General features: G+C 47.4%; 1 protein-coding gene across 9 annotated transcripts in view; it reads left to right on the top strand.

The window, feature by feature from the left end:
* Window positions 1-13,225, top strand: part of MAP2K4 (mitogen-activated protein kinase kinase 4) — a 181,933-nt gene that overhangs the window by 2,534 nt on the left and 166,174 nt on the right. The gene's annotated exons all lie outside the window — the stretch shown is intronic.

Here is a 13,225-nt window from a genome sequence, read left to right on the forward strand (position 1 = left end):
AGTGTGTGTGTGGGGGAGACGGGAGTGTGCCCACAGTCTGTGTGTGTGTGGGGGGAAACGGGGATGGGAGTGTGCCCACAGTGTGTGTGTGTGGGGGGGGAAACGGGGAGGGGAGTGTGCCCACAGTGGGTGTGTGTTTGGGGCAGGGATGGGAGTGTGCCCACAGTGTGTGTGTGTGTTTGGGGGGGACACGGGGACGGGACTGTGCCCACAGTGTGTGTGTGTTTGGGGGGGAAACGGGGATGGGAGTGTGCCCACAGTGTGTGTGTGTTTGGGGGGGAAACGGGGACGGGAGTGTGCCCACAGTGTGTGTGTGTGTGGGGGGGAAAACGGGGACGGGAGTGTGCCTCCAGTGTGTGTGCCCACAGTGTGTGTGTGTGTGTGTGGGGGGAAACGGGGATGGGAGTGTGCCCACAGTGTGTGTGTGTGTGTGGGGGGAACGGGGATGGGAGTGTGCCCTCAGTGTGTGTGTGGTGGGGGGGCATGGACGGGAGTGTGCCCGCAGAGTGTGTCTGTGTTTGGTGGGGGGACAGGACGGGAGTGTGCCCACAGTGTGTGTGTGTGGGAAGCGGACGGGAGTGTGCCCGCAGTGTGTGTGTGTGTGTGTGCGCGCGGAGGGGCGGGCAGGAGTGTGTCCGCTGGGTGTTTGTGTGTGTGTGTGTTGGGGGGGGATGGGCGGCAGTGTGCCCGCAGTGTGTGTGTGTGGAGGCAGCGGACAGGAGTGTGCCCTCAGTGTGTGTGTGGGGGGGAGGGGATGGGATGGAGTGTGTCTGCAGTGTGTGTGTCTGTGTGTATGTGGGGGGGATGGGAGTGTGCCCTCAGTGTGTGTGTGTGTGGTGGGGGTGGGACGGGACAGGAGTGTGCCCACAACGTTTGTGTATGGGGGGAGTGTGCCCTCAGTGTGTGGGGAGGTGGGAGTGTGCCTGCTATGTGTGCATGTGGGGATGTATGCCCACAGGGCGTGTGTGGGGGAGTGTGTGCGCCCGCAGGGTGTGTGTGTGTGTGGGGGGTTTGCAAGTGTGTCCGCAGTGTGTGTATGGGGATGTATGCCCACAGGGTTGGGTTGGTGGAGTGTGCCCACCAAGTGCGTGGGGGGGTACGAGTGTGCCCACAGTGTGTGTTTCAGAGGGGAGACTGGGGTGAGTGAGTGTGCCTGAAACATGGAAGGGGGAGGCAGTTCTGGGGGCTGGGTCCGTGTGCCGGCGGGTTGTGCGGGTGTGCTGTTTTCCCTAGGGCTGGGGGTGTTTGAGTGCACACTGGGTGCTCCGTAGCTGTGTTTGGTGACTGCTTTGGGAAGTGATGGAGGGGTCCAGATGCCTGTGCTGGCAGTGCTGTGTTATTCAGTGACTGCATACCACCTCCACTTGCCTTCTACACATTAGTGACTAGCAGGAAAAATGCTGTTTTTACCACGTAAATCTGAGCTGCTGCTGTCTCCTATTCTGTGGGGGTGGTGCTCAAGGCTCAGAAATACACACTTAATATAGCTTGAAAACTGTTGCATATATTTGAACATGCTCCTCTTTAGGGGCAACTAGATCCTGCTAGTGGTGTTTTGACTGTCTCTGAAGATCTCTAATCAATAAGAAAACAGCCATTCTTCTTGGGAAGGCATTCACTTCTGATTTCAGACTCCTACCCTTTTATTAGGTAACTACATGAATAGCAAATAGGCTCTTGATTTTTGTTTTACGCATGAATGTGCAGGTTAGACAAGGCCCCATTCCTTTAACATAGTTCTGCTGCAGAAGGTTATTTTGATGTACGACTGGCATTTTCCTCCCACTAACACATGTAAGCTCTGCAGCAGAAGAGTCATTGAGTTAAAGTATGTAAACAAGTGAACATTTGCCAAGGGTAGGCAAGTTTTAGTCTGGATTTTATACACATTGAACCTCTCTAGTCCATCATCCTTGGGACCTGACCAGTGCTGAACTAGAGAATTTGCCAAACCAGGGAGCTCGATGCAGAGTGCCAGTGGGTCTCCATAGGTGTGGGAAGTAGGGGTATGGGGCGTGCTTGCTGCAGCACCCCCAGGCTTTGCACCCAGCCAGACCCCCTGCTGCTACCTGGGGTGCTGGCCCCATGCCTGCCCCAGGTCCTCCCCCTCCCTCCCAGAGCTTGAACACGGTGAATCAGCTGTTCGCGGTGCTCCGGAAGTGCTGGGAGGGAGGAATAGGAGTTGGTAAGTGTGGGGCCGCCGGCATGTGGAGGGAAGGGGGCATAGAGGGGAGCTTGATGCTGGTGGATGCTCCGCACCCACTCATTTTTCTCCGTAGATGCTCTAGCCGTTGCCGGACCAAAGAGTGCTGGATTAGAGAGGTTTAACCTGTATCTTATTAGATCAGTGTTCTGTCTACTTAAATATTTCTTGTGGCAAGTGACTCATCCCAGTATGGGTGTTCTTTGCCCACCATTCTGGGCAAAGGTTTAAACTGGGATCTCCCAGAATGTTAGGTTGATCTGATGCAGAGCATAAGGCTTTTCTTTTCTGGTGTCAATTTAGGCTGCAGTTACTTACTGTAGAATTTCCAGCAGCATGTGTGCCACACAAACTCTGTGGCTGGAAGGGAATGACGGGCATACATTTTTGTCTCTCCATGAGCATAGTTGGAAACTAGTACTGGGAGCAGACAGGCTCAATTTATCCCTAATTTTCCAACACAAGGGCTCAGAAAACAAACGGTCTAATAGTGGGTACAGTTTTATTTAGAAACTCGTTTCTTAATAAAAAGCCAGATAAAGAATAGGTCCTTCAGTTGACCTAAGAACTGTAACCCTAGTAAATTGAACATTGTAAGTGTTTACTTGTAGCCTCTGCCCAAATGTCACTTTCCGAGGGCATGTCCAGACTAGGCAAATAGGTTGTGTTTTAAGATGTTCGCTAACATGCTTTAAGTATCGTGTATTTACACACCACTTAGTATCTAGTGGGCACAAAGGCAGTGATGTTTAAAAACGTTAGCTGATCGTGGTAAATGCTGGGGTCTCTCTATGGTTGACCATAGTCCGTTAATATGTTCTTAAACACAACCTTTCTGCATTAGGTACAAAATTGTGTTTACATTTGCATTATCTAATATGTTTTGAAACACAACCTATTTTTGTAGCCCCAAGTTTGTTTCTGGATAGATACTGCAGTGTCTTATTGTGTGTTTATTCAGTAACAAACTAAATGGAAAGTGATGTAGTTAAATTAGTGTAATTTCTGTGATTAAACAAGCTTTGTGTTACACTTTATTAGCCAGTCTCTTGCTGGATTGGGGAGGAGCAGTTCTGATTTGGCTCCTAGTGACTACATCCCCATTCTGAGCAGTTCTTTATTTCTTGATCCCTCGTTTCTTTTGTCTGTTACCTTAATGTTTGCTTTGGGAAAATAGACTAAGGATACTTCAATGATCAACTTATAGTTAAAATATTAGACTCTTATTTTGGTTGTGACTAACATTTCAGCTTTTCATAGTGTTACTGTAGGGTAAGGTAGCAGGTCTTTTCGTCAGTATCTGAGGATTGACCCTCTACCCTTGCAAAAAATTAGAGACTTGGGCAATGTCTACACTATAAAGTTAAGTTGTCTTCAGTTAGGTCGACATATAGCCGCCGTTGTAATTAAACTGCTGTTGCATGTCCTTTTTTTTGAGGAGTGTGTCCACAGTAGCAGCTCTTGCATCGACACAGAGCAGTGCACCTTGGGTAGCTATCACACTGTGCAACTTGCCACCATCTGCCCCAGGGTGCTTTGGGAAGGGTTTGCAATGTCTCATGGAGGCAGTTTCAGCATCCCATGATGTAGTTTTCTCTGTCCCATCATTCCATGGGCTTCCTAGTATATTTAACGCCACTTTTCAACTTGTAAAAGTTGAAGTTACAAGCCCCTGTAACTTGTGCATCCGCCATCTCTCTGAAAGCATGGATCCTGCAGTGCTCTCCAGTACTGTGGTGAGCGCTATGAACAAAACGCACCTGATCCTGCAGTATTTTATGAGCTGCGTGTCTGATGATGATGCCTTGGTGTCTGGCTTACAGTGTGCCATGGAAAGAAACAATTCAAGATTGTTGTTAGAATTCACGAAACAGCTGCACATGGTGGACTGTCAGTTCTGGGCTTGAGAAACAAGCACTGAGTGGTGCAATCGCATTGTTATGCAGATATGAGATGCGAGCAATAGCTGCAGAACTTTCTGATGTGCAAAACCACCTTCCTGGAACTATGTTCGGAGCTCACCTCTGCTCTCCGGCGCAAGGACACCAAAATGAAAGCTGCATTCACGGTGGAGAAGCATATCCCTATTTTGGAACCAGACCACCTTTTGACAGAGTACATCAACAGAAAGGGCTACTTTTCTCTGGTATTGCAAGCACTGTGGATCACTGGGGTCGTTTCACTGACATCAGCATGGGCTGGTCAGAGAAGGTGCATGACACATGCATCTTTAGAAACACAGGCCTGTACAGAAAGCTGCAAGCAGGGACTTTCTTTCCAGACCAGAGGATTACCACTGGGGATATGGAAATGCAAATAGTAATCCTGGAAGACCCAGTCTATCCCTTGCTGCTGTGGCTCATGAAGCTGTACACTGGCATGCCTGACAGCAAGAAGGAGTGCTTCAACCACAGGGTCAGCAGGTGCAAAATGACTGTTGAATGTAAATTTGGCTGCTTAAAGGGTCACTGGTGCTGTTTCAGGAGGTTAGACCTTAGGGCAATATTCCCATGGTCATAGCTGCCTACTGTGAGCTTCATAATATCTGTGAAGCAAAGGGGGAGAAGTTTCCCCATGGGTGGGGTGTGGAAGTTGAACAGCTGTCTGCTGGTTTTGAGCAGCCAGAAACCAGGGCTCTCAGAGGGGCTCAACAGGGAGCTATTCGGATCAGGGAGGCTTTGAAGGAGCATTTTAACAATGAGCCACAGTAATGTGTGTTGCTGTAATGTGCTGAGCCTGGAATTGGTTTTTTTCCACTGTGGTATGAAAATTGTAATGATTGCTTTCTCTGCGCTGCTATAACAATGCAAATTAATCTATTGCTACTGTCTCTGAATTAGCAACAGTCACCATGTGTTGGAGAATAATAAAGATTCATTCACTTTCCATAAGTTGATTTTTAGTCCACGCCCATGGAAACATACCTATGTCATGCTGAGGTAAACTTATTACATACAGTATCTTTGAAGGAGAAGGGACAGTGAATTCACAAGCACATATGCCAACGAGGCTCTCGTGGCTGTCTGTATGTCTAGCTGGCATTGTGTGTAATCTCCCGCATGGAGGAATGCCTGGGATACTGTTGCAGCAATGGAAGATACATAGAACATGTGTGGAGAGTGTAGGGAGGTCATTGAATGCAGTTCTTTACGGGCTGCAGCGGGAGGTGAGCACGGATGTGTTCAGCCTGAAGTTCAGTCGGAGATTGCAGCATATCTGTTTGTTCCTGGCTCTGCTTCCTCTCCTCAGTATCCCTCCACATTTTCTCATTGATTGTCTCTCCCCAAGCTCTTGGCTTGCAATCCAAAGCACCAGAGGATTGCAGCACCTTGAACATGTCTGCCTTAGACCTCTTCTGTCTTCTCCTTATCTGGCCGAGCTGCTCCTCCTGAGTGCATGAGGAGACCCTCAAGGCCACATCTGCAGCTGCTAAAGAAACAGTGGACATAGGTCTTATTTTCAGTGCACTTGCACCGCTTGATCCAAACAAGTTACAAGCACAACTTTCTCAGTTTCCCTTATGAGTCATACAGCTCGGTGGCAGCCCCAGCCATGCCTAGAGTGGAGCGGGTGAGTTGGGACAAAGGGTAGCACTGGGTTATCAGTACAACGCATAGGATTATTGTACTGAATATTGGCACGTTTTCCACAGGCAGAGGTAATTGTAGCTGATATCTCACTCCTGAGGGTAAGCAAGGCTGCAAGGGAGCACTTCCTGCATGCGTGTGGCTGCAGCCTGGATCTGTATGCTGCTACCTCGTGTACTGCAATGGTGTCTGCTGAAGTAATTGCCCAGTGATGTGGCAAAGTGGTCTACTGCAGAGGAAGAAACAAAGCAGCTCTCCCAAGAAATCTTCAGCAGAGGATTGCAGATTACATCTAGGAAAGTTTCCTGGAGATTTCTATGGCGGATTCATGGGAGATCCCAGTGTGCATAAACTTTCTGCAGGGCCTCTTTTGCCTAACTCTACAGGGGAATGAGAAGCAGAGAGCAACTCTACTTGTATTGGTTATTTCACTGCCTTTTGTAGCCTAATTAAAAAAGCATTACATGAGCAGATGTGTCCCTATGGTATTGAGGCAAATTGAGTACATACCAGAGTTTCTGTCCCCTGCATCATGCTCAGCTCAGCTGGACTGCAGGGAGTGGCTGGATTGCTCTGGAGTCAAAAAGAGGTCCTGGCTCCCCACGCCACCAGATCTCCCTGTTGCGTGTGTCTCATCCTCCACCTCCACTTCCTTGTCCAGCATGTTTTCCTTGAGGTTCACTCTGGTGGCCAGTGACTCCAGCCCCCCTGAAGTATCCACAGGGCTCTTGGAGGTGGGGTCGCCTCCGAGGATGGCACGCGGCTCCTTGTAGAAGCGGCATGTCTGCGACTCTACACCAGAGCAACTATTTGCTGCCCTTGCATTCTCGTATATCTGCCTGAGCTCTTCGAGTTTTACACAGCACTGCTGCGTGTCTCTATCATAGCCTTTGTCCTCCATGGCCTGAGCGATCTGGCCTTAGATGTCAAAGTTTTTGCTGCTGGAGTGGAGCTGTGCCCGCACAGCTTCCTCCCCCCACAGACCCAGGAGATCCACCACTTTCGTTGTACTCCAGGCAGGAGTGTGTTTGCTGCGTGGAGCTGGCCTGCTCACTTGGGCAGTTGCTATGTTAGCTCACTTCCCAAGCAGACAGGAAGAGCAGTTTAGAACTTCCCTGGGGTTTTAAAAGGGAAGGGGTGCATACCTGTATACCTGGCTGCAGGGAAGCAGAGCAGTCACAATGGGCATTGTAGCACACCTTCTGGAGGCCACTTAAGTCGACGCAAGCAATGCAGTGTCTACACTGACACTGTGTTGCTCTAACTATGTCACCGTAAGTGTTACACCTCTTGTCAAGGTGTTTTTTTTTTTAAGTTGGTGTAGCAGGTGTGAGCAGGTGGTGGGAAGAGCATTGTAGTGTGTACACTTCCATAGTTAGGATGATGTAAGCTGCCTTATGTCGACTTAACTTTGTAGAATAGACAAGCCCTTTTTAAAAAAAATCACTGTCTTTTAGTGCAGTTGGTGTGTTCTTTAAAGTTAAAATCTTTTACAGTTTTAAACCTTTGAAAAATCCTCTTTGCATTAGCAGCATTTACAACTGCTTCAGACTGAGACTACACTGTTTTCATACTGAGGAAACACTGTAATAAAACTCTATTTGCCTTATTTTTTGGAACCTTGCATTCATTTTATTTATAGCTGAAAAATATAAACGATAGCTCTTCTTGTGATTGTGGCAATAAGGCAGAAGCAAGAACTGTTCTTTTTCTGCACGGGTGTGGCAGGGCTTGTCTGCACTTAAAATGCCACACCACTTCAGTGATGACGTTACTTACTGTGAGGAGAGGGGTTCTCCCTGCAGTGTAGGTACTCCACCTCCACAAGAGGTGGCAGCTAGGTTCATGAGGAGTGCTTTCTGGCTAGGTCAGTTTAACTGTGTCGCTCAGAGGTGCAGATTTTTCACACTCCTGAGCGAAGTAGTTATACCAACCTAATTTCATAGTGTAGATCAGGCCTCTGTTTGCACATGCATGAATAAAGTATCACATGTGTAAACTAATGTTGACAAGACAACGTGAAGTTTTAACACTTGGTTTATCCACACTCAGCTGTTACGTGTATACCTTTTTTCTTAGTGAAGGCAGAGTCCAAATATGTTAGCTTGTCTTCAGAGCTGTTAAGAGGGCTTTTCAATTGTTACGTTAACTTGATTGAACTCATGAATGAAAAATACACTCTTTGCCTGTGAAGACAGCGTCATCTAAAGAAACAAAGTTGAATGGAGAAAGTCTCCCTTCTTTTCCTCTATGTAACTTTCAAAAGTAAGTTTGGTGGAAACACACAATCACGTGCTTATAGTTCCTGTATGTGTGGAATGTGGAGGGCTTGGGAGACATGATTGTAGTTGGAATGGAAGTCTGATATCTCTACGGCATTTACAGAGGAGAAGAGAACTTGCTTATGTTTAAAATAAAGCCCACAAAATATCAGACTAAAGCGGACTTTTAACGTCTACTGCTTTTGGAGCTCACAAGTTTTCTATGGATTTGGGTTTGATAAGTTTTAAACAAAACTTGAAATTTGTGCTATATTTCAAATAAAGTGTGCCTCACTAAAAAGTGAAATTAAAAGAGAAAAAGAAACTGTCCAGTCTGTTGGCATTTTGCTCAGCCTGGGCAATGCAGGAAGGAAACCGCACCAATGGCAAAAATTCATGAGGGTTTCAATGAGGCGATGCCTTGTTATAGAGTTGTTTAGTCTCAGTCTTTGGAGCACGCCCTCGTGGTGTGAGATATTGTGTCAGCAATTCTGCCCCATTCTCTACCTTGTGACTTCAGTGATGTGGTATGGTCACAGTCAGGTGACAGGGGAGTTCCACCCCTTCAGGGGTATCTACGTCTCGAACAATGTCTGATAAAGTAGTAGTAATCAAGACAGCATCTTCTGCCCCTCCTCGACTCCTCTTCAGCCTGACTTTTCTTGAAGAGCAGCAACATGCAGGGCTTTTCCCTGGAGTCTCTCAGCAAAACCAAAAAACAGACAAAAATACAGACTAAGCAATGTCCACCCACCCTGGGCTTGAGCTTTTAGTCCATCTTCGGTTCTTCCTCTGCCTGTCTTCTGTCAGGTGCTTGCCACAGAGAGGAAACTCCAAACCACCTCTCTTCTGGATTTCCTCCTCCCAACTATACTGAACTCTTTTCTTTTAACTCCTCCCTGAGTCTAATGCACTCTTCAGATGTAACAAGTTGGGCTAATAGAGTTCTCAGGCTCTAGTTAACCTCTTGTTCAATGAGGGTTTATATACCCTTTCACATCTGGGTAAGGAGCTTTCTGTATTAGTCTTATGTTTCCAATGTCATTTTAAAGTTTGGAGTATGCTGGTCTCCACCAGCCTTCAGAAGGAGTCAGCTGTTTTGTGCCCTGGATTAGAGCCCTGTGTGGATACAAAATATATATCCAGGGATATAAATTGGATATCTGTGGAGCTGCAGGACTCTACCGGGAACCGCAGTGGCAAAAGCAGCAGCAAATTGGGCCACCGCTCACAGGAACCAGTGCCATGCAATGGCCACTCCTCCAGCACAGCTGTACCGCCCTCAACCCCACCCACTGGGGCGGGCACCAGGCTTATCGGCAGCTGTCACTGGTTGCCCTAGTGCAGGGGTAGGCAAATTTTTTGGACCAAGGGCCACATCTTGGTATGAAAATTGTATGGTGAGACCACGAATGCTCATGAAATTGGGGTTGGGGTGCAGGAGGGGGTGAGTGCTCTGGCTGGTGGTGCGGGTTCTGGGGTGAGGCTGGGGATGAGGGATTTGGGGTGTAGGAGGGTGCCCCAGGCTGGAACCAAGGGGTTCAGAGGGTGGGAGCGGGATGAGGGCAGGGGATTGGGATATGGAGGGGTGAGGCCTCTGGGGTGAGGCCAGAAATGAGGAGTTCAGGGTGCGGGAAGGGACTCCGGGCTGGGGCAGGAGGTCGGGGCACAGGAGGAGTACAGGCTCTGGGTGGCACTTACCTGAAGCAGCTCCTGGAAGCAGCGGCATGTCCCCTCTCCAGCTCCTATGCAGAAGTGTGGCCAGGCGGCTCTGCGTGCAGCCCTGTCCGCAGGCACTGCCCCTGCAGCTCCCATTAGCTGCAGTTCCCAGGCAATGGGAGCTGCGGGGGTGGAGCTTGGGGCAGGGGCAGTGTGTGCAGCCCCCTGGCTGCTCCTAGGCTTTGGAGCTGGAGTGGGGACATGCTGCTGCTGTGGGGAGTGGGGAGCCTCGGCATGTGACCCTGATCCCCAGCAGGAGCTCGAGGGCCAGTTTAGAGGGCTGGATGTGGCCCGTGAGCCATAGTTTGCCCACCCCTGCCCTAGTGTGTGCAAGTGGCTCTCATGCCCCCGGACAGGAGTCCCTTCCACGCAGCAGTCTGAGTCTCCTGTCCAGGGTGCGTGAGCTGCTTGCACATGCTGGCGGGACCAGGGACAGCTGTCGATGAGCCTGGTGCATGGGTGGGGCTGAGGGTGGTACAACTGTGCCGGAGGAGCAGCCGTTGCATGGCACTGGCTCCTGTGAGCGGTGGCCCGATATGCTGCTGCTTTCACCACTGCAGTTCCTGGCAGAGCCCTGTGGATATCTGATTTATATCCACAAACGGCTCTACACTGGATCTTTTTTCCCCATACTCAGCTCACTGTGTTCTATTAGTGAAGATAAACATTTCCTTACAAATATTTTCATGTCACTTCTGCCATGGTACTCTGTGCCCAGCTTCATCCTCAGCCTCTCTATTCAGAGCAGTAGCAATTGCAACAGCAGTGTTATGGAGAAGGCTCTCTGGTACTTTCTCACAGTTATAGCATCATAGAATATTAGGGTTGGAAGGGACCTCAGGAGGTCATCTAGTTCAACCCCCTGCTCCAAGCAGGACCAATCCCCAGACAGATTTTTTGCCCCAGAGCCCTAAATGGCCCTCTTCAAGGATTGAGCTCACAACCCTGGGTTTAGCAGGCCAATGCTCAAACCACTGAGCTATCCCTCCTCCAGTTCTTTCAAGGATGGTTCTTTCATACATTTTAAGACCAAAAAGCACCATTATGATTATCTAGTCTGACCGTCTGTATGATACAACAACTTGTATCATGAGAACTTCATCCAATAATTCCTACATCAGGCCCAATAACTTGTGGTTGAACCAGAGCAGATCTTTTAGAGAGACATCCAAGCACAATGTAAAGCTTCAGGTGGTGGAGAATCCATCATTTCCCTTGGTAAGGTGTTCCAGTGATTAATTAGTCTTACTGTTAAAAATATGTGCCTTATTTTCAGTTTGAATTTGTCTAGCTTCAGCTTCCAGCAATTGGTTCTGGTTATTCTTTCATCTGCCAGATTAAAGAGCCTTCTATTAGAAATCTTCTCCCTGTGCGTAGGTACCTCCAGAATGATCAAAATCCCTCATAACGTTGTATTGAATAAACTAAGCAGAATGAGCTCTTTAAGGCAGGGCTTCCCAAAGCAGTAGGCATAGCTTCTTAGGGGCTCTCACATACCTCTTGCTTGTTCTGGAGAGTCTCAGCTTTCATTTAAAAACTGTTGCTAGCTCATGGTTGTAGAGAGAACCTTCAAAATGTGAATTGAGTGTAACCAATATATCGCTGTCTGCCTATGACTTTGTCCTCGCTGCTAAAAAATTGTATGTGTATGGCAAGATAACTAACATGTGAAGGTTATCTTGTGGTAAAATCCTAGTGGAGACAAGCTCCCTGTAGTTTTTACTGTGAAGGAGCGAGGCATGGGTAACACTATACCATACGCCATCAGGGGCTCGTTCACCTGCACATCTACCAATGTGATATATGCCATCTTATGCCAGCAATGCCCCTCTGACATGTACATTGGCCAAACCGGACAGTCTCTATGCAAAAGAATAAATGGACACAAATCTGACATCAGGAATCATAACATTCAAAAACCAGTAGGAGAACACTTCAACCTCTCTGGTCGCTCAGTGACAGACTTAAAGGTAGCAATTTTGCAACAGAAAAGCTTCAAAAACAGACTCCAACAAGAAACTGTTGAACTAGAATTAATTTGCAAACTAGATACCATTAACTTGGTCTTGAATAGAGACTGGGAGTGGCTGGGTCATTACACAAATTCAATCTATTTCCCCATGCTAAGTATCCTCACACCTTGTCAACTGTCTGGAATGGGCCATCTTGATTATAACTACAAAAGTATTTTTTTTCTCTCCTGCTGATAATAGCTCATCTTAATTAATTAGCCTCTTAGAGTTGGTATGGCAACGTCCTCCTTTTCATGTTCTCTGTATGTATATATATCTTAGTATATGTTCCATTCTATGCATCTGATGAAGTGGGCTGTAGCCCACGAAATCTTATGCTCAAATAAATTTGTTAGTCTCTAAGGTGCCACAAGTACTTCTATTCTTTTTGTGGATACAGACTAACACGGCTGCTACTCTGAAACTTGTTTCCACTAGGATTTTACAGACTGGTAGCTAACATGCGTTAGTTATCTTGAGGTAAAAACACCCTTTTTTTTTTTGCACTGAAGACAAAGCCTCGGTTTGCAGAGAGCCTAAAACAGTAGCTGTGAGGTATGAACCTCTCCATTCATTTCAGTGGCTATGGATGCTAATATAGATACGTCAAATGTCTATATTGTTAACTATTTCACTGCTCATGAAAGCATATCAGAAATGAGTGGAAGTATCTTGTATTATAAAGATCTGCACCATCGCTTCCCAAAGTGAGGAGGGTAAAGAATACCTATAATGATAGGTGGGCTTTTGACGACACATGGTGGAATTGCAAAGCAGGTGGTGTGATGGCTTTCATTCTTCTGAGAGGAGCTTAGGTTTCAGAAGTTTGCACTGGCTGCTGCTCCCATTATTGGACAAAAGTGCTCAAATCACTCTTGTGACTCTCTTCTGACTCTTTGATTTTTTTTTCAATGTTGTTTTTTGAAGTGTGGTCTGGACACAGTATTCTAGTAGTGGTCTTACCAGTATTATCTCACTGCTACTGTTTTGTATTCATTTCTCTGTCCCATCTTCTCAGGTGTGCTCAGTTCGTCATTGGAATTGCTTGGAAAAGTTTGCTCGACATCTGTTCATCTGATTAAAATTCTTAAAAATTGGGTTTAGAATCATTTTGACATCATGTGCTTGGAAAACTGAAGCAGCTGATATTTAACAGAGCAGACTTTGCCTAGGTGTCATTCTCCACTGTCCAAGCTCACTCATGTCCCCATCAGTACGCATGGTCTACTTTTGTTTGCGGGTGGTCAGGTGAAGGGATCCACTGCAGTTACAGAATTCTTTGATAGAAAGACTTCTTATCCATTGGAATTTGCTACCAACCCTTTTTTTGTCCTCAGCCTCTGACACAGTGGCTCCCAATGATCTTCTCCCTGACGTGAGCGTCACAGGTCATGTTGATATGCAGACAGCTTGTGGCAGATGACAAGTGGAGGGAGAAAGGAG

This window comes from Mauremys reevesii, linkage group 15, assembly GCF_016161935.1.
Source record: "Mauremys reevesii isolate NIE-2019 linkage group 15, ASM1616193v1, whole genome shotgun sequence".
Taxonomy (NCBI): Eukaryota; Metazoa; Chordata; order Testudines; family Geoemydidae; genus Mauremys; species Mauremys reevesii.